The sequence below is a fragment of the Giraffa tippelskirchi genome, chromosome 11, assembly GCF_054371585.1.
Source record: "Giraffa tippelskirchi isolate mGirTip1 chromosome 11, T2T-mGirTip1v1.2.pri, whole genome shotgun sequence".
Lineage (NCBI taxonomy): Eukaryota > Metazoa > Chordata > Mammalia > Artiodactyla > Giraffidae > Giraffa > Giraffa tippelskirchi.
The window spans coordinates 24,392,040-24,417,573 of NC_137285.1; the positions used below are offsets into that span (position 1 = coordinate 24,392,040).

Consider the following 25,534-nt stretch of genomic DNA (forward strand, 5'->3'; position numbering starts at 1 on the left):
GAAACGCCAGTGGGGCATCCCTGGGTTATCTCTGCTTCTGGGGACACCCAGCACTTAATGGCACATTGTCGCCTGGCAGGTATAACCTCATGTTTAATAGAATTTAATCACACGTTGGCAATTCCATTCCAATCCATCCATCCTCATTTTTTCTCCTGGTCATTCCTTCCTTTAACAGAAGAGCTAGAAATAGAATAGTGACACAGGCAAGGATTGGTCACATAAAAAAATAATATTCTGATAGTGGATGGCTTTCATTAAAAAAATAAATTACCTGAATATCCGTAGACTGTTCAAATTAGATAGAAAAAAGAAATTCATTCAAACTGCAAAAGTGAATTAATAATAACAATGCACAGTTTTGGAATGTCTTTTCCATGCCAGGTACTGATGGGCCCTTCCTCTATATTATCTAATTTCCCAAGCATCGTTCCAAGTTCAAGGGCGGAGGACAGGCCCTGCCACTCAGACAGTTTTGAGAAGCATGCTAGTTCATAGGGAAACAGATGCTGACAGGGTACAGAGGCATGCCTTAATTCCCTTTTTTTTAAGATTATTTTTTATGTGGACTATTTTTAAAGTCTTTATTGAATTTGCTGTAACATTGCTTCTGTTTCATGTTTTGGTTTTTTGGCCGCAAGGCATGTGGGATCTTAGCTTCCCAACCAGGGACTGAACCCACAACCCCTGCATTGGAAGGCAAAGCCTTAACCACAGGACCTCCAGGGAAGTCCCTGCCTGACTTCTGCTCTTGTGTTCCTCCCACGACATACTCATCATCATCACTGTCATCACCAGGACCATCATTCCATCATCATCACTACCACTTCTCGATTCTTTTTCACAAACTGGGCACTCTTCTGAGTTCATGACGCTTTTATCGCATTTCACTCCCACTCACACCCTTTGAGGTCAGGACCATTTTAATTTTCACTGAGAAGCTGAGCAACCAGGGGATCTGGCTGCAGATGATCCAGGATTTGAAACGGTTCCTGAGTCACAGTGTTGGTCCAAGGAGTCTCAGGGCTTTCTTTGGCATCACATAAAACTTCCTCATGTTGAAGCCACTTATTTGAGCCAGTCAATTTCTTTGTTAGCTGACACTGGCCAGTACCTGTCCTGAGATCTAACATCTTCTCAGACTTAATGACAGATTTGCCAAAGCAGGTGAGGCCTCCATACCAGACTGCTTATTATTTCTCTCCTTCCCTGGTGGCTCAGGCAGTAAAGAATCTGCCTGCAATGCAGAAAACCTGGGTTTGACCCCTAGATCAGGAAGATCCCTGGAGAAGGGAATGGTACCCACTCCAGTATTCTTGCCTGGAGAAGGAAATGGCAACCCACTCCAGTATTCTTGCCTGGAGAATTCCATGGACAGAGGAGCCTGGTGGGCTACAGTCCATGGGGTCGCAAAGAGTCAGACAGGAATGAGGGACTAACATTTCATTCATTCACAGAAAGGGACAGATGACACTCTTGCAAATTTTTCTCCCAGATAGCAGAGAAGCGGGATGAGAGAGGCGGAGGACACATGGCAGAACTGGTTTCCTCGTACACCCTTATTTTTCTCTAAGAGATTTCAAGTGAATAAATATATATGAAATTGACAGGATATAGTCAAAGGACAATGCAATAAATCGCAAATAGCTGGATGCACAAGCTGCTGGGAAGAGTCGTGCTTCCTGTTGTGTTTTCTTTCCTTAGTCCCTTGAGGAAAACATAAACGGATCTGAAGCAAGGTCAGGGGACAAATAGGGCAGGCTGATGAGTGACCAGGTGAAAGATGCTGCCAAGAGGGGAGCCCCAGAGGGTATACTCCCCAGATTTATAGCTGTGGTACCTGTAATGACACAGAGGCAAAGAGGTGGGTTCTGAGTCTCCATCTCTAAAATCCTCACTCTTATCACCAGATGAGACAAGCCAGGTCACCTCTAATATTAGGAGCAAAGCGGGAAGAAAAGATGCCACTTTTAGGACTGGGGCTTGGTGAGAAAAGGACTTGCCTGCAAGCACTAAGAATGTAATTTCCCACAGAAACAATCTGAAGACAGACTGTGCAAAGAAAAGTGAACACAGAAGGTCTGAGACTGCCACCCTAGAAAGGCATGCTGGCAAGGCTGCCCTCTGGTATCTGGATTTTGAAAGGGGTTTCCTCAACTCTTTAATAAGAGGGGCTCACTAAGTCTAAATTTTTTGTACAAGCAATACGGTTGATGGCGGACTCCTGCTTTCTTTCTGGTGGGCTGAAGTTACCATGTCTGCCAGGCAGGTGGTATCTAGGGGTCCTGCCCCCAGTAAAAAATACTTGGTTCCCAGGCTTGGATGAGCTTTCCAGACAGACAACTGTTTACCCATGTTGTCATAACTCGTTGCTGGAGGGATGAAGAGCATCCTGTACAACTCCCTGAAAGGGGACTTTCCCAAGCTTGTGCCTAGTACCCCTAGACTCCACCCCCATGTCTCTTTTCCTTCTGCTGAACTCGCTTTGTGTCCTTTTGCTGTAATAAATCTTAATTCCAATTATGACTGTACGCTGAGTCCTTCGAGTTCTCCCAGCAAGTCATCAAACCCAGGGGTGGTCCTGGGGACCCCAAAATACATATTACTTTGCCTCATCTAACAAAGACAAGAGGAATCACTTCTTACATTTGAACCCCAGGGCTGAAGCTAGCATTTTTAGGTGAGTGCCATCCATAGCATTGCCGCTAGAGGAAAAACAATACAGTGTTTGTGTGATAAATAATCCAAGTAGAAACCAACATTTTGAATGCAGTCATTTATAAATTGGGGATTGTATGCACAGACTAAGAAGTCACCTTCTGGTGACTTGAGCTAGGATTCCTGCCTCGAAGGAACTCATTTAAATTGTAAGCAACCAAGAAGGGCGATGAAAAGAAGTTCAATTCACTACGGACAGCTGCTATTCTATGAAGATGAATTCTAAGGGCTGTTCCAATTACTGTGCACTGGAATTTTGTTGAGTCAAATTTACTTTAAATAAATAGGTCATCAACCTGGATTTGGCAATCTTTTTGTGATACAGGAGTTATTAGTACCTAAGCTTTTTCTGATATAGAATGGGCTCTTATTTTTCTTAAGTTTTATTCATAAGTAGGTTATTTGGAATTCAGATACTGTTTCTCCATTGAATCATTTTTAAGTTCTTAGGAAAGAACATGGTTGCTTATTTAACCCATGAAGTACCCAATATCTGTTGCCAATAATTTTAGTGCAGCTACCCGAAGCTATAATTTTATATAGCATTATTTCTAAAGGGGGACTATGAAATTGAGTGCTGGGCACTAAGAAATTGTGCTTTGTGGACATAGAATGTTTTCATAAGAGAAGACACATTTCTATAGCATATTTCAGATGTTCTGAACTGGGCAAGAGGTCCCTGCTCAAGAAACATCCAGTGAATAGAGTACAAACATCAAGAATAAATGTGTGCAAGAAACGAGAGTGGTTGTTTCTCAGAGACACATCTATGGTACACACTGAATATGGTTTGTGTTGGGTGCATCATTTTGAAACATTCATCTCAGCGATGCAAGTAGCAGCGTTTTGGAACTATTAAGATAATCCTCAGAACACATGAAATTTGGCTCCGCTGGGTCTGTACCAAATGCTACTTCCTTCTTTTGTTGATGACAACTGGGTTACTTACACTCATTAGTGGAAGTTTTATAATCTACTTGTAGTTCAATAAATACAGGTTACACTGACAGCTTCACTACATAGAGATAAACACAGCACTTGATTTCCAAAGACATTTACTATATATTTACACTTAATTGAATGTCTACTGTAGTGGCTGGGGAAAAAACCATAATTTCCCCCCACAGAATGCACATGGACTGTGGACTGGAATAAATAAACACTGCTTGGCTTAAGGGTATATTTTATTTCAAAAACATAACAGAGTTATTGTATTTATATAGGTATAAACACACAAATATATCCATAGGTAGATATAAATACACATACAAACATAAATACACACACACGCATATACACACAAATATAAATGCATAGATATACACACCATTTATACACATAATGGACATATACATACACAGAGACATATACAGATGCATATACACAAACACATATACATACACATGCACAAGCAACATATATGCACATATGCACACAAAAATATACATGTATATACACATAGACATATATACATGAAAATATACGCACACACATATATACACAGGTATATACACACATTGGCATACACAGACATATATACATGCACATAAACACACTCATATATACACACATATGCACACAGTAAGATACACAAGCACAAATATAAACGCATATATATAGACACATACATGCATACGCACATAGACATATAGAAACATAATAAACATATATACACATACACACATATGTATATACACATATATCTCCTGCATTGCAGGCAGATTCTTTACCATCTAAGTCACCAAGGAAGTCCATATATATATACATACAGATATATATAGACATACATAAACAAATATTATGCATGTATATATGCATATATTTATGTATACATATAGACACATACCCATATACACACGTGTGTGTGTTTCAAATACAGTATCCAGTAACTGTTGAAACAGCCAGAAGCCTGGGATCAGAGCTGTGGTGTGTACCTGTTATTTCTGCTCTCCCACATCACATCCCTCATATCCTGGGTAACAGAAGGATGCTACATGCTTCCAAGTGTTGTGGATTTGGTTAGTGGCATCCTTTCCAATTAACTGATGGGAAACCTGTCACTTCTCATTGGTTCATAGCCCAAAAAACCCCTTTGGTTCAAAATAAAGCTGTTTTGAATTCCTCCCTGTCTCCTTACTTATCTTCCCTCATTAATTATGGAAAAGAATTAAATATATTGTGTTTTCTCATACGCAGTAACTTTATTGTAATATTAATAGTCCACAATCACTCATTATTCTAATTGATGAGGATCAACTTATGACCATATTATGTCCCACCAAGACCACATGTTTTATAGCCTGTAACATTTCATTTAAGAACCATTTTCAGACAAATAGCATATGATATCACGTAGATGTGGAATCTAAAATATGACACAAATGAACTTATTTATGAAACAAAACAGACTCTCAGCCATAGAAAACAAAATTATGGTTACCAAAGAGGAAAGGTGGGGGAGAAGGAATAAATTAAAAGTTTGGTATTAGCAGATGCCAATCACTATATATAAACTATCTCGAAAAGGTCCTACTGAAGAAGGATTTCATGGGGCCTGGACTCCATCTTAGGCCGGTTCGTGCTGATCATCTTCGGCCGCCTCTCTAATGGACTCTGAACTCTGTGCTTGGTGCCTGTGGAAACGACAATAGAAGGACAAGACCCCCTCCGGACAGGGGAATCTTGAAGATTGTATTCAGGTTACTCATCACCTAAGGGAAAACATACACTAATCCCCCTACCTCCGGACAGGTCATACATTTTTTCTGTCACCTCGGGCTTATTGATAATTGATTGTTTGAACACATAATGGGGTTATTGTGATTGTATTTACCTTTCCTTTGTTTATGTAAGTCACAAGGAAATTGGGGTGGTGGGTTCAGACACGTACACATGGGGTATAAAAGATTTTCACAAATGCTAGTCGGGGTCTTTGGCTAAGAGGAGACTCTGCCTTGGGCCCGCCGGTGTAATAAACTGCACTTCACTATCTGCATTGTCCTTCTGAGTGAGTTTGTTTCCTGGAACGCGTGGCTATAACATGACTATACAGCACAGGGAACTCGACTCAATATCCTGTAATAAACCATAATGGAAAAGATTAAAACATAAAACAACTTTCAGCCCCATCCCTACATCTTGGCCATGACGCAGCCAAAAATTATTTTAACATGCTCATTTATGATGTAATTAACAGTCCTTTGTTAATCTTGTCCCATTTTCCCTTCCTGCGACACTGGGCCTCTCTTCCCATCACTGGAATGTACTTTGCTAAATTTCTCTTCCACGACTTTAGGACTAACCTAATATATGCAGTTCAAGGCCAACAATGCTACACAGGAGCGAACCCTAGTTAAAGCTGTAGTGTAAATTAGCAGGTTCTAAACCATTTCTTTTAAAACCAGGAACTCATATCAGTAAATTATTTTTTAGCATTTCACTTTAATATAGATATATTTATTTATGAAACGTATACTTGAACTATTGACATAATAACATGCATGCTAGAAAATACACAGAAAAATATAAATAAAAATGAGATTACAAAACAACATGGTGAGAGGTCCTATTTTTGCATCATTGCAATTTTTTGCATCACTTTGCATATCTCTTGGGGTGCACACACCCCACTTACAGGGAATTGCTCAAATCTTCTGGAACCTTTAGTTCCCAAGCATAACATGAATAAACATAATGAGCAGAAGTTCTGTTATATGGAAGCAGGTAAATAAACGCACATTAATAAGGAGATAAAACTCTACCACTGATTCCGTGTGTTCCTGTAAGTATTAAGAATCTGTTTCCACACTGTCATTTTGGTAAAGTTAAATTCAGAATGAAGGCCAGTCACTTCAAGACAAGTCGTTTTTGATGTCTTGCTATCTTGAGGCATTGCAAGTCCTAGGCTGACACAAGGTGTGTGTACCATCATCCCAGCTGTCAAAGGACCACACTGTGAAGGGCATTAAAGAGCAGAAGATCAAATACAGAGTGGATCTGGTTCACACAGGTAGGGGCATTCCCCAAAACCCAAGGTGGGAGGAGCCAACAGTGGAGGAAGAGGGGGACATGGCCTCCAGGACCCCCTGCCAGCCAGGTGGGAGGGAGGCGGACACTTTTCAGTCATTGGCTGATCAACTGAATTTTCAAAGGCCCTGGAAATGGAGATGATGTCATTCCTTATAAAGTGCAAACTAAAGGAGGGCTGGATAACTCAAACTGTGAGCCCAGGCCTGGTGTTGCCAAGTCTTTAAAACACTGAGGGAGGGCAGAAATTCTCAGTTGTATGTGAAATTCCACAAATGTAAAACAGCACCCTCGCTAAGCTAAGCAAAGTCATTCAAGGATTGGAAGCTGCCCAGCGTTTGTGACCTCTGTTAGCTGGAACGCAGTAAGATCAATCCATCATGAGTGAGTGAATGAATCAATGAGGTATGTGACATCATGTCACCTCAGAAGTATCACTGAGGTCTCCAAGCGCAGAAAAGCACACCTACATCCTGCCCCTCTCCACATGCGCACTGGACACGATTAATAGCTTTATCATTTTTGTCCTGATTAAGGGGTTGGGATATGCTCACTGCAGAAAAACACTGAGTAATACACACAGGTCTAAGGAAAAAAGTAAAACCTGCCTGAACTCCATCACACTGAACTTAGATCATCAAAATTTTAGTCATCATCCTGCTTTGTTCACACCTGTGGATAAAGAATGTCACCTGCCATTACAGTAAACAAAGGATGCTCTAGACAGCAAGCCCTCAGCTACTGCAGCCACCCTGACTGTTCACCCTGAGGGGACTCAGGATGGATAAAAACAGGATACTGGCCCTGGACAGCTGCAGTGAACATCAAAGGAATGATTTCAATGAGCCCAGACTCTTGGATCTTTCCATACAAAGAAAAACACCAAAATTATTCACTTGAAATGTCTGTTTTTGTGATTAGCAGTAATCTTTCAAAGTTCAACTACTTTTTTTTTTCCGGCAAAAACTCCTATATATCCAGTTCCTCCCAGACCTCTTTGGAGCAGTTCCTCAGAGCGATCTGAGAGGATGTCTTAAAGTCCACCGAATAAAATGTAGTTTTTGACTTTGAGGCTGTGGTTTTTTTTTTGCAGTTGACACACCCAGGTTATAATTCTATAATTTTCCATAAATAAGATCATGCCCAGGATTGTCATACAGCCATATAACATGTGCCCTGACCAACTTCAGGAAGTACCATGCATTATGGCGAAATGCATATGTGAATTATGACGTGAATGGGGTCTCATAGAGTTGAGCAGTGTACAACCTGTACAACTGTATGCAACAATCCTGGTCATATAAAAGATGCTGCTTTATTCACAGATCACCCTGGCCGCTCTTCTCAACTGAATCCAAGGACAAATTAATAGCTGAAAGCAGGAAGCAGGCTGGCCGCCAACCAACTCAGGAGAGCCCACTGAGGAGAAAAGCCAAAGCAACAGAACTCTGAATCTTGACCCAAAAGGTGAGCGGCATGTGATGCCAGTCTCTGGCCAGGCTGGCTGCTGGTGCAGAGGCTGAGGACTTACTGTTTCTCCTGGAACTTCCATGAGTCACCGCTTTTTATCCAGTAAACTCAACCTGTGGGCTACCTTTGCCAGCACAGAGAGATACTCACTAACTCTTTAAAAGCCGTTGTAGAACTAAATACGTTCTGTACATAGTCCTTAGTCTCTTCAAGTATCTGGTTTTCCTCTGACTCTCAGTTCATTCACAAGAAGGTTCCAGAGACCCGTCTTTCCTATGGGCACATGTCCAAAACAGATGTGGTGAGTAGAAACAGGACAGGAAGGACCGCACACCACATGGAAAGCATACCAACAGGATGAGTATGGGTGCTAACTATTAGAAGCTTTGGAGGGAGATTTCCCTGGTGGTCCAGTGGCTAAGACTTTGCACTTCCAATGCAGGGGGCCTGGGTTCAATCCCTGGTCTGAGAACTTGACCCCGCATGCCAAAACTAAGAGTTTGCATGCTGCAACTAAAGATTCCACAGTCAAATAACAAAATAAAAAATAATATTAAATATTTATTTAAAAAGAAGCTTTAGAGGAAGTGATGATCCCCCCCCCGTACCTCCCTTCCACCAAAATGTTCAGCTATAAATGCCTAAGGCAGGTCATGAATGTAATGAGTAACACTAGGTGAGTAAACCAGAACTGTCTCTTTCTCTGCTTCTTCAGTCATTGATTCAGTCAACAAACACTGAGTCCCACCTGTTCTCCAGGCATCATTCACAGTCCAGGAAATCTGTTAGGCACAAAACATGCATACTTCCTATTGACAGGGAACTAACATCTTTGAGGGAGAGACAGAACACACACACACAAACCCACACACATTTCTTACGTTGATAAATTCTATGAAGAAAAAAAGAAGCAAGGCACAGAGATGGAAATCCCAGGATGAGGATGACTATCTAACACAAAGATGGAGCTCCCAGGATGTGAGTGACTATCTTAAAAAGACTTTATCACGCACATAATACAAAATGGTAAAGCCAGGAACCAAAACGTGGGAAAGTAGAAGGGAAACGTATATATTTGGGGGAAAATTTGCCAGCCCAAAATGTCTCTGGCATGAAGATTATTTTCAGATGAAGACAACCACAGGCCCAAAAACTCAGGAAGAAATTCTGACCCTTCCCTAACTGCTTGAAGAATTTCAGTAGTGGTCCTGTTGCAAGAACAGAGCTATCACCAGAGATAGAGGACCTGAGAACAACAGAGACTAGGTGTGGTGGGGGGAACTCTTAGAGATCAGAGATGTCTCTGCATCCCATGGTCTCTACCTGGCCCAGCAAACATTTGTTCACCAAACACTTGCCTTTCCATCTCCATGTCAGTTGCTTTCCTCCCCACCAAAGTACCAAATCCCTATCCCCAACATCCCCTTCAGCCATCAGCTGAAGCTGGTGCTTAAGGTGAAGACCTTGGTCTTTTTTCGAGTTTCCTGGTTTCTCCAATGTATACATGTGATTACACTTTTGTTTGACTTTCTCCTGTTCATCTGCTTCATCTCAATTTAATTCTTGGACCAGCCAGAAGGACCTAGAAGGGGAGAGGAAACTTTCCTCCTCCCTCCAAAATACACATATGAATGAATGTCTTCTAGATGTGATTTGCCTGGCATGTGAGCAGGAAGTACACTTCTTGTTCCTACTGAAAAATGTCAGACCACCATCCAACCATCAAGGATGCAATTTAAATATTTCATAGCTTATTATGTGAGACTAATATCTAACATCGGAGAAGGCAATGGAACCCCACTCCAGTACTCTTGCCTGGAAAATCCCATGGACGGAGGAGCCTGGTGGGCTGCTGTCTATGGGGTTGCACAGAGTTGGACATGACTGAAGCGACTAAGCAGTATCTAACATACAGGACTTCCCTGTATCTCAAACTGTAAAGAACCTCCCTGTTATGCAGGAGACCAGGGTTTGATCCCTGGGTGGGGAAGTTCCTCTGGAGAAGAAAATGGCAATCCACTCCAGTATTCTTGTCTGGAGAATCCCATGGACAGAGAAGCCTGGCGGGCCACAGTCCATGGGGTTGCAAAGAGTCAGACACAACTGAGCAATTAACAAACAGTATATAACATAAATATGTTATATATATGTTGACAGAACTTGATAGAACTCTGTATGTGTTACAAGAATACATAGATCGGGGCTTCCTTGGTGGTCCCGTGGTTAAGAATCTGCCTGCCAATGCAGGAGATGTAAGAGATGCAAGTTTGAGCTCTGGATCAGGAAGATCCCCTGGAGGAGGAAATGGCAAACCACTATAGTACTCTTAATTGGAAAATTCCATAGACAGAGGAGCCTGGAGGGCTACAGTCCATAGGGTCGCAAAGAGTCGGACACGACTGAACACACACACACATGCACAGTGTTTCTGGATTCCTTTGAAAAACCAAAGCCTTAGTATAGACAAGGTCCCTTAACACAGCTTCCCAGGAAATGATGGCTGAGTTCAGAGGGGTGGCAAAGGCATGCAGAAGATGCCACATGAGCACATCACGTTTCTGGAAAAGCAGGAGAAATTATTTGCCTCATTGTTACCAAAGCAATAAGTGACTACAATCTCTGAACTGCCCATATGTCCATGATCAGAATTAGGCCACCCCTTTCTTTACATGCTATTGAGTCTCTCATCACAGAGTCACAAATACATCAGTCAAATACATCAGCATTCATGTAAGAAAAAAAGTCCTATTCTTTGTTGAACATAATGAACTCTACAAGATACAGTCTGCACCACTATACTTAAAATGGATAAAAAAATAAAATAACCAACAAGGACCTACTGAATATCACTGGGAACCCTGCTCATTATTAGGTGGCAGTCTGGATGGGAGGGGAGTTTGGGGGAAAATGGTTACATCTGTCGCTATGCTATGCACCTGAAACTATCACAACATAGTTAATCAACTATACTCCAATATAAAATTGAAAGTTTTTTAAACAGATACAGCATCCCAAGTCCATAATGTCCACAAAAATAGTCTATTATTATTATTACTATTATTATTTCCCTTGTTACATAAAAGTTTACTAGGTGAGTAAGTCAAACTGGTCTCTTTGTTTGCTTCTTCAGTCATTGATTCATTCAACAAACACTTCCTGAGTCTCATCTCTTTTCCAGGCACCATTTTGAAAGCTGGACAGCTATTTTGAATCAAGTTTCACTCTCTTTCCATCTCATCCATACAACAGTCACTACTCAATGGCCTGGTTTTCCTAAAAAACCAAAACGAAATGAAATAAATCTGAATCCACGCTGTCCCGTGGGAGGTAGAAGATGTGGAGTCAAAGTTCATGTTGGTCTCAGGAGTTCCAAATTCCCAAGGGCAAAATCTCAGCAGGGCAAGCACGATGAGTATCTGTAGAACAGTAAGCGTGGGTGGTTTTCCTCCATGGCTCATGTTTGGAACATTAGACTCCCCGCTCTGTCCCCAGGGTACCGAGATGCACTGGGGGCTGGGAGGGGTCTGGCTCCTGGGGGTTGGAATAAGACCTAATTTTCTTATCTGTTATGAGCCCCAATCCTCTAATTTCACTACACCACATAATAGAACTGGATGGCCGTTTCCTTCAGCTTTCAAGGTTACCAGGGTTTTAGAGGGATTGTTTAAATATATTTCTTTAATTAAGGAAAACATTCTAAATCAAAACCAGAGTTATGGTTAACAAACTCATATTTTCAGGGGCCCTTTTTGAAGGGATTTGTTGTTAATTAACTTTTTTTTTTCATTGAAAAGAATCACACAAGCATGTTGGTAAATATTTCAATGTAACAAAAGCAGAAACACAAAAAGTTTCACTGCAGACTTCTCTCCCCGGACCTCTCCCCAGTTTAGTGCCCATTTTCTAGGAGATTAACACATTTAGAAAAGTAGATCTTTGGAGACTTCCTTGTGGTCCAGTGCTCAAGACTTCACTTTCCAGTGCAGAGGATGCAAGTTCAATCCCCAGTAGGGGAGCTAGGATCCCACATGCCTCGTGGCCAAAAAAACAAAAAGATGAAACAGACACAATACTGCAACAAACTCAATAAAGACTTTACTAAAAAAAAAATAAAGAAGTATAGATCTTTTAAAAATACCAACGGCAACACACTGTACACACTTTTATGCATCTTATCAGTTCAATTCAGTCGCTCAGTTGCATCCGACTCTTTAAGACACTGTATCTTTTCATACATCTATATCAGTGTTTATATTCTCACTTCCTTCGATGTATTACTTCAATGTGTAGATTTATTTGAATAAAATTTAACTGCCTGTTGGCCATCTGATGGTCTTATAGGAAGTGTCTGATCTTTGCTACTATAACTAGCACTTCAGAGAACTTCCATATGCTCCCAGCTTTGTAGACACATACAAGCAGGTCTACAGTAAAAGTTCTTAAAAAAGAAATTGCCAAGTCAAAAAAGATGTCCACATTCAATTTTGATAGAACTTGCTAAATTACCCCTCAAAGAGATTCTACCAATTTGCACATTCACTGAGAATGTCTTAATGTGCCTTTTGATCACTACAGATTTAATACAAACAAAACTTCATTAAGTTTGAGTTTCACTGAATATTTTTCATATACCTGTAACTTTTTTTTTTTTGCTACATATCTGTTCACATACTTTGTCTACTTCTCTATTGTTTTCTTGGTCTCGGAGGAGTCTTGAGAGTCCCTTGCACAGCAAGGAGATTAAATCAGTCAATCCTAAAGGAAATCAACTCTGAATATTCATAAGAACTGAGGCTAAAGCTGAAGCTCCATTACCTGGGCCACCTGATGCAAAGAGCCAACTCACTAGAAAAGACTCTGATGCTGGGAAATATTGAGGGCAGGCAGAGAAGGGGTCAATAGAGGATGAAATGGTTGGATGGCATCACTGACTCAATGGACATGAGTTTGCCAGCAAACTCTTGGAAATAGTGAAGGACAGGGAAGCCTGGTGTGCTGCAGTCCATGGAGTCGCAGAGTCAGACATGACTTAGCGACTGAACAACAATAAGAACATGTATTAGTAAGGAAATTAGTCCCTTGATCCATCAGGAACTCATTTTAGTGCAAGAAGTTAATGAAAGAGGGATCTTCCTTTATCTTTTCTCTGTATGGGTTTTATCTGCACTGTTTATTAAATGATTCCCTCAGTACTCGATTTAAAATGCCATCTTCAATATGCACTAAATTCGCCTTTTTATGTTTATTTTTGGCCTCTCCACTTACTTTCATTGATCTGTCTGATCTGTCTTCACATGAGCCAGTACCCAAATGTTTTACACACAATAGCGTATGACGTTTTAATATCTGACAGAGCTATTTCCTTCTTATTCTCCCCATTTCTTCAGAAGTATTTTGATGCCTATTTCAACAGGAAGCATTTCCGTCAGCACATCTTCAAAGGTGGCCTTTCAGTTTCCAAGAAAAAAGAAAAATGTGCCTTTGTAATACCCCTCTCTGAAACTGAAGTGCATACACGTCAATCAATTATGACAGGCGATAGCCACAGCAGAAGTTATCTCTTGCAAAGAAAACAGGTATGTGTGTTAGCATTAGGGTGACAGCTGGATTCGAACACGACACTGGCTGCTTCACACACCAGGTATCGAGGACAGTGATAGCCTTCCAGGGATTTGTGGTTTGCCTTGAAAGTATTCCAATTCTTTGGGAACAGCCTTGGGTCCATGTGTCAAAATGGGGCTACCTCAGCCAATCAGCACTCTTCTTCCTTCTGGTTACAGTGGCCTGGTCCAATCAGACTGATGCGCTCAGGAATTTTCCAAGAGCCGCAAGAAAAGACTATCCCTCCAACCTCAACAGACCCTCACTAGCACGTGCGTTGTCATATAGGACCCTTTGGGACCCTTTTTTGGGACCCTTTAGACCGTAGCCCTTCAGGCTCCTCTGTCCATGGGATTTTTTTTCAGTCAAGAATACTGGAGTGGGTTGCCATTTTCCTCCTCCAGGGGATCGTCCCCATCCAAGGATCAAACCCAGGCTTCCTGCATTGGCAGGAGGATTCTTTACTCACTGAGCAATCAAGGATGCCTGACCTAACCAGAGCCTTTTCTTCTTTTCATTTTTATCTTTACTTTTTTAAAAAAGCAGTAAGAATACTTAACCTGAGATCTACTCCATTAACATATTTTAAGTGCACAATACTGTATTGGATTTATTATATTTAAAAAGACTCTATTTCCAAATAAAGTAGCATCCACAGGTACTGTGAGGTAGGAATTTAGGGGGACACAATTCAACTCACAGCAAGGTCAATTCAGTTCGTTCTCTGCAAACTCTAGTGAGCAGCCTCTTATTAATGCAATTTCACCCAAACATGATGGACTATTAAAATTTGTTCTACATGATATTCTCCAACTAGAAAGCATCCAGTGCATAAGTTAGTGCATGGGTCTTTGCTTAAAATTTTAATGTTGAAATAGCACTTTTTAACAAATTAATAAACTTTATTTTTTAGAGCAGTTTTACATCTACAGCAAAACTGAGCAGAAGGTAGAGATTATTCAGGTATTCCTTGCAAGCTCACCACACACACACACAAACACACACACACAACCTTCCCATTACTGACATCCCAGAGTACAGTGGATAGACTACAATAACACCTCATTATAACATCTCATATTGTGTTTCTGGAGAGAAAAATCAATACACCATATAAAAGAATCTTGTCCAACATAGAGAGTAGACATACAGTTGCCAAGAAAGAGGGAGAAGGAAGGGAGGGATGGGTCTGAATTTAGGGTCAACAGATGCAAACTATCATATACAAAATGGATAAACAACAAGATCCTACTGCGAGCACAGGAAACTCTATTCAATATCCTGTGATAAAATATAATGGAAAAGAATACAAAAATAATATACATATACGCATAAGTGAATCACTTTGCTGTACAGCAGAAACTAACACAACATTGTAAATCAAATATACTTTGATTCAAAAAAAAAAGAATCCTTTTTCCAAGTCTTCTGTAAATGTCTTATCATACTTCCATAATTTAAAAAGGAAAAAAGAAAAAAAATTCCTATCTGAAAATGGTATAATTTTGCAAGGGCTCTTATGGAGACAAGATGTAGCCCCATTTTATAGATGAAGACTGAGGCACAGGGAAATTAAGAAAGTTGCTTAAAGCCACACAGCTAATAATGGTTCTAGGAGCCCTACTCTTACCCATTATGTCCTATTGCTACTTTTTTTCTCCCTGTAGGACATCTCCTGGCTAAGTTGACAGTCCATGCCCTCAGCTACCTCCCCTGTCCCTCCAAGAACACATGGGGACTTGGTCCATGGATACGCTATCCCACACTATCACAATCGGGCTGACATAAATTTAGACCTGGGCTTGCCAAACACTGACGATTGAGTCATTGTGTAATCAACCACTGAGGCAACTTCCTTCCAGAACCTAAATGCTACTTGCTAGCAGAGGTCCTTCTGCCCTTGGAGTTCCTAATGGCTTTTCTGGCAAATTCCTGTCACCTTGATCAGATTTTCTGCCCCACTGGTGGCAACACAGACATGCGGCTCACCCTGTTTCCACTATTTCTGGCCCTTTTCTTCTTTCCACAGTCCCCCAGGACCACATTTACGTCCACAGAGGTGGGATTTGGTCTTTCGACATCCTCTTCTCCCTGTTCTGGCCCCTGCAGTGTAGCAGAATCTATTAATATTATCTGTTGGGCCCCCATCTTAGTGGGTTACAAAGTGGGAGATAAACAAGGTTTTCAAGAGATTTTTCTCCCACTCCATAAACCTGGCTTTCCAACGAATCATCTGAGGACAAGAGAATCCCACTTTGGAAATTAGAATCTGCACATTGACCCTTTCTCTTTCTCTCTTTACCTTCCGGCTGTACCACTCTCCCCCACGACACCACGGGGTGGCTTCCATTCCTCAAACTCCCCCCTGAACTGCACACCTGTCACTTCCCTCCACATTTTATCGGCGAAAGCAAGTCACGTGACTACACCTACCTTCAAAGCAGGGGGTGGGAAAAGTTGATCCTGCCTTCTGCCACACTTAGACAAGAGTTTGCCTTGAACTAAGAAGAAAGCTATTTTCCCCCTCATGGAAGTATTTCCAAAAGTTTTTCAACTTTCTCATTGCACAAATGAGAAAACAAAGATTTAAAAGAGATTAGAGGGACTTCCCTGATGGTCCAGTGGTTAAGAATCAGCCTGCCAATGCAGAGGACATGGGTTCAATCCCTGGTCCGGGAAGATTCCACATACCTCAGAGCAACTAAGCCTGTGCACCACAACTACTGAGTCCGTGTGCCTAGAGCCCACGCTCCACAACAAGAGAAGCCGCAGCAATGAGAAGCCACGCGTACCACAACTAGAGTAGCCCCTAATCATTGGAACTAGAGAAAGCCCAAGTGCAACAACAAAGACCCAATGCAGCCAAAAATAGGTGAATGAATTTTAAAAGGTTTTTAAGGTTTAAAGAATATTTTTTTAAGAAGAGATCAGAAAGATTGGCTGTTTCCTTAGAACACCTGATGAATTGTTAGACACTCAAAGGAAAGGGAAAACTTAGGACATGTACTGTCCCTTGCAGAGAGTGGCAGTTGTATGACTTTCCTCAGTTTTTTCTTCCAGGTGCGTGGTATGATTTATCTCTCCACCTCTCTTTGAAGTGAGGTCTGAGTTTGTGGGCTGGAGAGATACGCATCACATTTGGTAAGGCTGGAAGAGATAGAGCGTCCTTGGTCTGATGTCTTCCCCTTCCCCCCAGAGACAGTGAATGTTCCAGGTGGTGACTTTCCCATCATCCCAGATCCCAACTGAGGACACACCAAAGCAGGGGCACCAGCAGATATGTAATGTGATAGAGAAATAAAACCAGCTGGCTTCAAAACACTGCAGTTTAGGGGTTGTTTGTTACAGCAGCATAACCCGGACTATACTCTCTCTTAGAGAAATTCTACTCTGACTCCTTTCCTAGGAACATGTAAACTGAAAGCTTGAGTAAGAATCTGTGAATGTTTCTTCAGTTCTGATTAGATAAAAAACAAATGGATCTCTTTTCTTTGGGTGGAAGAGAGAGAATTTTCCAGATTCAATGGCACTCACTGGGTAAAAAAAGGATAATTCCAGTCTTAAAAATTTTTATTTTATTGAAGTATCGTTGATTTACAATGTTTTGTTAATTTCTGACATACAGTAATGTAACTCAGTTATATTTCTATATACATTCTCTTTTCTTTGAATATTCTTTTCCATTATAGTTTATCACAGGATACTGAATATAGTTCCCCATACTCCACAGTAGGACCTTATTGTTTATCCATTCTCTATACACTAGTTTGCATCTGCTAACTCCAAAATCCCAACTGATCCTTCTTCCATCTCTTTTCTCCCTTGGCAACTACAAGTCTGTTCTCTATATCTGTGAGTCTGTTTCTGTTTCAGAGATAAGTTCATTTGTGTCATATTTTAGATTCCAGATATAAGGGATATATTCCATTTTTGAAACTAATTATTATTTCATTCTGATGGGTTTTTTCATATTTTTATATTTAAAAAACCCTGACAGGGACATGCCTGGTGGTCCAGTTTAAGACTCTGCCTTCCACTGCAGGGGGTGCGGGTTTGACCCCTTAGTCTGGGAACTAAGTTCCCACATGCCGTAGCGTGTGGTCAAAAATTAAAAAAAAAAACAAAATCCTGATAGAGAAACTTGATGTTGAAGCCTTGGGAGCCAAGGGTAAGGACTTAATCCCTCTGATTTCACTACTGGAAAGTGGGATTTATTCAACAAAGAGAAGGCTTGGTATTCATCCTCCCTGATTGCGCCTCGGAGATTGTTCTTTCCTGTTGCGATTCAGAAGGCTCTTGAGAGACAGCAAACAGGGATCCTCAGCTCACATGTGAACCAGCATCTCTGTTGACACTGCGCAGCGGCCCCTTCCAGCCCACATGCTGCAGGGCTGGTATTTGTCAGCAGCCAGCTGTTTCACTTTCTACAACACTTAGGTAACAATTTCACAGCCATTACCAGCCTGCAATCACAACATTGGCTGAAAGCTAAGTGCTAAGCCAGTTGTAAACTACAAAGCCAACCAGGGGAGGTGAAGACAGAGGCGCTGATAAACAGGAAGAGACAGCCTGTACATTTTAATGGCTTGATTTAAATCTCCGTTCAGCTTTGCTTTCATCACCTCAGTCCACTGGTTTTTAGCAGATAGGGAAGGTTGTCTTGTCCAAAAACGACCGTGAGAGCATCTATCTCTTCCTACAGCGTGAGCTTGTCTCTCCTTCCGTGAAGGAGGGAGGCTTGCATGTCGGGCAAAAGAGAGGGTACAAGACTTGTGAATTAGGTCAGAGAAGATCCATCGGCTTCCATGGTTTTCCCACGATGCTGAGCCTCTCCTGAGCAGTCTGAAGCTGCCATGTTGTGATGCAGCCCTATTGCTAAGGATGCCATGTGCCAGGGCTTTGGAGGACACGCCCAGCTGAGGTCCAGGAATGAGCCAGCATCCACCATCAGGCATGTTTGCAGTGAGACTTAACAGGATTCCCACCATCAATGGTCTTGTCATCTCTTTCAAGCTTTCCTGGTTGAAGCTGCAACTTTCATGGTGTAAGCACCACCTTGGCCTGAGAACTTAGTTGTACTTTATACTCAAAGCCTTTACATAAGATTAAATATACTAGTTTAGTCACTAAGCAAGGCCAAGGACCTTTATTTTCTCCTCAATGGTCATAGGTAATATTCTAAGCCATCTCCTGGGAGGTGTTTTACAGATACTGAAGGCCCCACTCAGAGAAGGCAATGGTACCCCACTCCAGTACTCTTGCCTGGAAAATCCCATGGATGGAGGAGCCTGGTAGGCTGCAGTCCATGGGGTCGCTAAGAGTCGGACACGACTAAGCGACTTCACTTTCACTTTTCACTTTCATGTATTGGAGAAGGAAATGGCAACCCACTCCAGTATTCTTGCCTGGAGAATCCCAGGGACGAAGGAGCCTGATGGGCTGCCATCTATGGGGTCGCACAGAGTCGGACACGACTGAAGCAACTTAGCAGCAGCAGCAGCAGCAGAAGGCCCCACCAGGTGAAAGAAGATGACCTAACTGAAGCCATGGCATCAGCTGCTCTACTTCACACAGTTCTAAGAACTGGTCTCAAAAAACTGTGAATAAACTATGGAACTAAAAATTAACTGTACTTAAAACAAGAGACATTATTTTACCAACAAAGGTTCGTCTAGTCAAGGCTATGGTTTTTCCAGTGGTCATGTATGGATGTGAGAGTTGGACGGTGAAGAAAGCTGAGCGCAGAAGAATGGATGCTTTTGAACTGTGGTGTTGGAGAAGACTCTTGAGAGTCCCTTGGACTGCAAGGCAATCCATCCAGTCCATCCCAAAGGAGATCAGTCCTGGGTGTTCATTGGAAGGACTGATGTTGAAGCTGAAACTCCAGTACTTTGGCCACCTCATGTGAAGAGCTGACTCATTGGAAAAGACCCTGATGCTGGGAAAGATTGAGGGCAGGAGGAGAAGGGGACGACAGAGGATGAGATGGTTGGATGGCATCAGCGACTCAACGGACATGGGTTTGGGTGGACTCCGGGAGTTGGTGATGGACAGGGAGGCCTGGAGTGCTGCGGTTCATGGGGTCTCAAAGAGTAGGACACGACTGAGGGATTGAACTGAACTGAACTGAACTGAAAACAACCAAAGGCTCTCCTGGTGGCTCAGTGGTAAAGAATCCACCCGCCAATGCAGGATACACAGATCCGATCCCTGATGTGGGAAGATCCCATATGCTGAGGAGCAACTAAGTTCACGCACCACAACTACTGAGCCTGTGCTCTAGAGCCCAGGAGCCGTAACTACTGAAGCCTGCACACTCTACAGCCTGTGTTCCAGAACAAGAGAAGCCACAGCAATGAGAAGCCCGAGCACCGCAACTAGAGAGTAGCCTCTGCTTGCCACAACTAAAGAAAAGCCCGCACAGAGATGAAGACCCAGCACAGTCAAAAATAACATAAATAAATAAAACAACCAAGGTGACATTGGTCAGATCACTGCATTACTGATGTTGAAATGACTATGCTGTTCTGTTCCCTCCCTCTGCCTATAAAACCCTTAAACTCCCCTTTAAAATCTCCTGTTCCCCGAGCAGCGATTGGGGTGTGGTTCTCAGATGGGAGTCCACCTTTTCCTCCTGTTGCCAGCCTCCACAATAAAGCAACCGTTCCCTCCCTATCAACACTGGTCACTAGAGAATTGGTTTTCGAGCAGCGGGTGGCTGGACCTGGGTTCTATAACAATGGATCAGAGATATTTACTCTAGATACACTGCTTCTCAATGCCCAACATACAGAATCCATGAAGATAAGAAAATGGCTGTTGTTTGGAGCACTAGATGTGTTATGTAGCAAGAAAAACTCACGCTTGTTGCTCAGTTGTGTCTGTCTCTTTTGCAACTCCATGGACTGTAGCCCTCCAGGCACCTCTGTCCATGGGATTTTCCAGCCAAGAAAACTGGAGTGGGTTGCCATTTCCTACTCCAGAGGATCTTCCCGACCCAGGAATAGAACCCATGTCTCTTGTGTATCTTGCATTGCCAGGTGGATCCTTTACCACTGAGCCACCTGGGAAGCCCACAGAGCAAGAGAAATGTTCCAATGCAAAACTGGAAAACCACTGCCTGCCTGTCCTTAGTCTACATTGGAGGCTGGGCTCTACCTGGGAAGGTGGGTCTCTCCCTCGGGAGTCATAAATGGCGGCCCATGGACTGAACTGAGCCTACACATCTCTTGTCTGACATTGTTCTATTCCATTTTGATAATATGAACCAGTTATTTTCAAATTAAGGCATTTCCTTTAAGAATCCACATCACTGACTCATCTTGAAACATAGTATAATAGTACTTGATCTTGCTGCCTTAAACACCAATCAACTGAGGCTACCACCTGAAATGTTACACAAGTTGTCCAGTTTTCCCTGGTCTCCACCATCCCCTAGTGAATCTTCATCCACCAACAATTTTCTTAGGCCCATCCTGAACTAATTCACTCAATTTTGTTGTCGTTTAGAGTCGGACACGACTGAAGTGACATAGCAGCGGCAGTCACTAAGTCGTGTCTGACTCCTTTGCCACTCCATAGACTGTAGCCTGCCAGGCTCCCCTGTCCATGGGATTTCCCAGGCAAGAATACTTGAGTGCATTGCCATTTCCTTCTCTAGAGCCACCAGAGAAGCCCAATTCACTCAATTTTATTACTTGCCTGCCCCTTGAAGGCAACCAAGTTCAGGACCCCTGCTTTTGTCCTTAGAATGAACAGAGTCCAATGTTGCATTTGCATCAGTGAGCACAGAGTCTAACCATTTAATTACAGTCCTGTGACACTTAACAACAAAGAGGACTCGATGTTCTCTGATGTTTTGGTTAAGGTGATGAATATATCACTGGAAAGAAGAAGTAATACACAGGACCAGAGGCAACAGTAAGTCCTCCTCTGATTGAGAAGTCCTTGTTACAGGGATTAGTGAGGTTTCTCTCCTGCTCTAAATTCCTTCCCATCAGACTGGAACAGAGTATGTCTGTTGGGGCCTGAGGGTAAATGAACAAACTGTGTTCAGAAAGAAACGTCACAAAGAAACGAGGAAGGTAAACCTGTGTGTTACGTGGAAAACTTCCAACAAAGCCATTTAAGTGTACGAAGATTGGCAATTGAAAGATTCAATTTGCAACAGGAAAGTAACATTGCAATGGTATTATCTCCCATATTAAATCCTATCTACCTATTTAACCATGTATCTGTCTTTCTACAGAGGATGAGATGGTTGGATGGCATCACTGACTCAATGGACATGAGTTTGAGTAAACTCCAGGAGCTGGTGATGGACAGGGAGGCTTGGTGTGCTTCAGTCCATGGGGTCGCAAAGAGTCAGACATGACTGAGCAACTGAACTGAACTGAACTGTCTTTCTACTATCTTTCTAGGTACCTGTCTACCTATCAATCATCTATCTACATATCTATCAATTGTCTATCTACCTACCTACTTATCTTTTATTTATCTACTTACCTACCTATCAATCATGTATCAATTATCTAGCATGTATCTAACTATCGATTATCTATCGATCTATCACCTCTGGTCATTAACTGTTTCCCTTCTAGCTTCATGCATGCTCCTTAAATTGTGTTCTCTTTTATGAATCAAAAATCCTGATCCCTGCCCTGTCTATTACCACCTTCTCTTCACCATCATCCCTTACATAGAGACCTATAAAATGTGACCATGCACTGAATTTGATATTCCCCAGCAAGTAACTCTGCTTTTATGAGGAAGAGAAATCTGGAGACCTGCATCCAGGGGGAATCCAACCAGCTTCCCTGTAGGAGGCAGACTGTAAGGCTTATGGTGCATAAGATAGTAGCACCTGAGTTCAACTTCCTAAAATTTTTCAATGATATGGACGCAAGCTAGATCAGACCTTCAAGTCACCAAGCCTGTGATTCTGAGATGTTGAAGGTCTGATGTCCTCTGGCGCTTTCTCCCTATTCCTGATGAAGTTCCAGTCACTTGAATAACCTTTCCTCTAGCCCTACTGTGACTTAAAGCATCCAGTTTTCCAAACAGTGTATCCTCCCCAGCTATTTTGCTGTCTCTCTCTGTCCTTCCAAGACACCAAATATCCTGCCAATTCTTAGGCTGCCAGTGAAAACATGCCAACAGGAACTGCACCACATCACTAAACCCATCACAATGTCTTCTTGTCCAACTTGGAAAGAGAAGCTGATTATACAGAACTTAAACTCATTGTTTACTGGAGTTTGACAGCCCCATGGCATCGATAGAGAGCTGGCAGGGTATCAGCCAGATTGGGTGCATAAGAAAATATTTAACCTACAACAGAGCATATTTGAATTTGAAGATGCCTTAATGAAAAGGTAGATCTGTTCTAGGCAGTATCTTTCAAAGAACAAGCTGCCAGGTGGTATGATTTGGGTCCGCAGCCACAGAATTAAGCCTGGGTTGACCCGTTAGCAATCAATAACTTGAGAAGAGTTCATTGTTTACTGTGAAGAATATGTGTGAAATATATACACAAAAAAGCTAGCGAAACAAGAGACATTTATTTTAAGGTCATTGATCTAAAAAGGATATTAGATCATCATCAGAAGATTTTTTGGGCCTTTGAAAATGTTTTTTGCCTTTCATATTTTATTTCTATTTGAAAATAATTAGCAGAAGAAAGTGGTTCTCATAATCTGACAGTGCCTAGAACTTTTAAGGTTCTTAATGTGATTCTGCTAATCTATGTCATATCTCCCCTAGAATCTGAATACAGTGAAAACAAAAGAAGAATAAAGAAAATAAACTTATGATATAGATTTAAGTGAGCAGACTTTTCTGACATTACACTTTTACTTGATACATTCCTCCCTGTAGATACTATAGATGAATGTATAGATACGTATAAGAAGGCTGGGCATATATGTCAAAACTGAGTAGTGATATCTTGGGCAATTGGGTTACAAGTGATTTACATATTGTGCTTTGTACTTCCTCCATAAAGACACTGGTTTTCTCTCATGAATATGCATGAATTATGAATGAAGGCAAAGTTTAGAGGATGTCGCAGGGAGTTTTACATTTCCTTTCTGCCTTCATTGCTTGCATATATAACTGGCCTTAATACAGCCTTGAGGAATGTGCAGGGCAATGGGAAAAATATTCACTTGTTTTTTGAGCTGTTGGTCCTTGAATGTAAACATCTGCAGCAGTCCACACCCCCACCAACCCCATCACTTGCCCGTGTATCAAAGTGAGAGGAGGAAGTGGTATCTCTATCCAGAACACCACTTCTGCCAACACCAAACCACTTGGCACCTGGATCCGCATTGGGTTAAAAGAAGTCTCTGAAACTCCACCCCATCAGTCCAAGTTGAGCCAAATCCCAACACATCCCTCATTACAATGGGGCTGCCTCTCACTGGACTTCCTCTGGCAATAGAATGGAGCTTTACCTTCCACAGGTGCTGAAGTGAGAAGGACAGGGTTGTCTCTGTAGTGGTTAAAAATTGCTGAACACACCTCAAGTGCTTACCCTTCTTTTACAGCAGTGAACGTAAATAATTCCACAATTTTACTTGGCCCTTTTTTTGCTAGTTTTTAAAGCTTTTTTTTTTTTTTAATGTTTACTGAAGTATAGTTGATTTACAGTGTTGTTAGTTTCTTCTGTACAGCAAAGTGAATCAATTAAACATGTACATGTATGTATGGCTCTTTTTTACATCTGATAGCCCATAACCTAATCACCTGGCTTGCACAGACCCTGAAAATGCACTATTCAGAAAGGTAGCTCTTGGACATGTGAATCTATTTAAATTTAAAATTGTAGAGACTGGGACTTCCCCAGAGGTCCATTGGTTAGCACTGTGAGCTTTCTTTGCCAACAGAGCCCAGGTTCAATCTCTGATGGGGGAAACTAAAATTCCTGCAAGCTGCATGGAATGGCCCCCCAAAAAAACAGTAAAGATAAAATAAATTCAGTTCCTCAGGGGCATAACCATAATTCGAGAACGTAACACATGCAGATAGGCACTACTCTGTAAGCTAGGACAAGTAGAGAACATACCTATGTCATAGAAAATATCGTGGGATAGTAATGCTCCAGAATAATGTTTACAAAACAAGGTCTCTGCAGGCACATTTGAAAGTTGGCATTTAAAACTTTCCTTCTCAGTGACAAAGGTTGAAATTTTCAGTATATTGTAACCACTGGCATTTTAAAATTAAACTGTGATATCAGAGTATTCACTGGAATCTAAATATCATAGTGATTTGATAGCTATCATTACTTCTTTTAAAAAAGTACACAGACCACCTCTTCTTTACCAGGTTTGAATTTTATATTCCTTTTTTCTCTTTTAGTTTGCATATCCATTTTATTTCTTTCACAGAAGTTTACTCTAATGTGTTCTGTTTTTGTGCCTGAAAGTTTTTTTATTGATTACTCTGTCACACTCCTTTGCAATAAATATATGTATATAAATTCAAATTTATTTTTCCCTGTGTCCATGTCTCTAAATGTGGTTTTTAAAATTCTAGACTGAGATACATTACAATTATGTTCAGTACACATTTAAGAATATATATATGTATATATGTATTTGAAAGAATAATTATTCAACACAAGACAGTGAAGGATTATTGGGAATGAATTGATTAATAACAGGAAGGGGGTTCTATAGTCAGGAGAGTCCTTCTTATGCTGATGCAGCAAACAACC

General features: G+C 41.6%; 1 protein-coding gene across 1 annotated transcript in view; it reads right to left on the minus strand.

The window, feature by feature from the left end:
• Positions 1-25,534, minus strand: part of TMEM132D (transmembrane protein 132D) — an 819,007-nt gene that overhangs the window by 422,608 nt on the left and 370,865 nt on the right. The window lies entirely within an intron of this gene.